Raw genomic sequence first — 2503 nt, forward strand, 5'->3', positions numbered from 1 at the left:
GTAACTATTGTCACCTAAGTGACTTCCCATGTTGCTTTGGTTAGTGTCTGTAAAAATACTGTAATGTAAAAAAATAAAATACTATATACTATATTTGGAGGAAAAAGCACAATTCAGGACAAATCAAAGCAAAATATATATTAATGAAAATAGAAATGAAAGACAGCCACCACTTGGCCGCCGAGGCCCAGCAGATAATTGTGTCCTCATCCGGTTTATTAAATATAACAGCTGATGAGTTCCCAGAACTGCTCATCTGCTCGCTCCATTTAATCCAGCGGTTCGTGGTATTGTTGTCGCCTGCGTTTTTCTCTGTAAAAGGCTAAAAAAAGGAAATAGAATTAAAACACTAAGTCCTCTTTAAAATGAATTGCAAAAATGAGAAACACATTAGAGAAATATAAGACAGTATATACTTTATATATGTTAAAATGTGATGCTATATACCTTGTAAATATGTACTAATATACACTATTAATACCATATTATATGTGCTATACTTTGGTTTTATTGACCCGTGCAGTAAAGCAACAACATGGACAGATAATAACAGCATTTAATCAGCATGTGACACAAGGATTACAACTTATCTTACACACAAGTGTAACATAACATGAGGAAATAGGGAAAAATGAAGATTGCAATTTCTTAAAGCCCGATGTAAAGTCTTCAAAGTGTCCAAAACACAAATATATTAATTTAACTTTATTTAAAGTTTTGACTTCCCACAAATCAACACTTTTGTTGACGCTTTTTATCAATGTTTTTTTTTTTACTTTTTCTTACGTTTTTGTCCCATTTTTCATCATTTTTTATGCTTTTTTTTCAATGTTTCTCACTTTTTTTGACGCTGGAATATGTCAACTTTTACTCAATACTATTTCAAAACACTTCAACTTTGTCTTTCAAATAGATGAAAATGAATAAGACCGCAAAATAAGAAAAAGTGGAGATTTGTACGTTGGCAAAAGGAAGGAGCGTTTGGAATCATTCATGTTATTTGGGGGAATTTTAAAGAACATGAATATAGGGCAACTACAACATGAGGACACAACATGGAGTGAATTGGCAAGCATTGGGACATGGGGACAAACATAGGACAACAGGAGGACAAACAGCTATGAGGACACATGGGACAACATGAGCAAATGGAACAACATGGGGAAAACACTAGGAACATGAGGGCGACACCATGCGGGACAACATGAGGAAACATGGGGACAACATGCGGACCAAAACATTTGAGGCACACATGAGGCAAACAGAGGAAACATAGGAGGACAATCATAGGGGCAACATAGGGCAACATAGGGACATGGCAACATGAGGACAAAACATGGGGACAAACATTAGGGCACGGGCAACATAAACATAGGGACAACATGAGGCAACACTGAGGAGAGGCACACATGAGGACAAACTGAGGACAAACATGGTACTAACGCGAGGACAACCATGAGGACAACATGATCGGACAATCATGGGAAGGAGCAACATGTAGGGCAACCATGAGGACGCACATGGGGCGACACATCGAGTGGACAGCATGAGGGACAACCTGAGGTACATGAGGGAAGCATGGGAAAAACATGAGGCAACATTGAGGACAACATGGGGGACAACTGAGCGGCAACCATGACGGACCAACATGCGGAAACATCGGGGAAAATGGCGGACTATGGGACAGCATTCCGGGACAACCAGCGAGGACAACATGATGCGGCAACAGGGGACAACAATGAGGCCGCAAAAATGAGGACAACAGGGGGTAAACATGAGGGCAACATGGGGACAACATGAGGGCAACATGAGGACAACATGAGGGTTAATAATATTAACTATATTATTAGCTTTTGTCTACATGTGGTGTTGTGATTGGTCGTCGTGTTATCCAATCGCATGCAGTGAGATTTTCCAATGCACGCTTGGTGCCGCCCCTCAAGATGGCCGACTGTCATTCCTCGATGCCAGACCCTTAACCTTTCGGATTCTGGGTCTGGATTTCCAGACTAATAAACACCTGCATGAATAACTAATGTGGTTCATGCTTTTGAGCAGACATTTCCTGGTTGGGTGGAGTAGAACTGAAATAGAATTGGCGGCAGTATTATTATTATTATTATTATTATTATTATTCACACTATCACTGCCGTTAATATCTTCTTCCAAGGTGTTGTTATCTGAGAATCTTTTTATTGGGTTTATTTTCATGCCTTGACCTAATATCAGCTGTGACCTGTATGAAAATATCTGGGAATCAAACCAACTGAGATCACAAAGGCCGCCAGTGCATTGGGGGGTAATGGGGCAGTTATCTAGTGTGTGACTCATCCTCAACACCACCCTTCTCAGGCATGATCTAATTGGGTGCTTTCCCACAATTGTAGCATTTGTAAACAACAGGAAATAAATCCTGAATGAATATGAATTCCCATAGATCCAAATGCGTGTTTTTCATCATGAGTCATAACCTTAAAGGAAGCAACCGACCAATTAACGTATT

Source organism: Etheostoma spectabile, chromosome 18, assembly GCF_008692095.1.
Source record: "Etheostoma spectabile isolate EspeVRDwgs_2016 chromosome 18, UIUC_Espe_1.0, whole genome shotgun sequence".
Taxonomy (NCBI): Eukaryota; Metazoa; Chordata; class Actinopteri; order Perciformes; family Percidae; genus Etheostoma; species Etheostoma spectabile.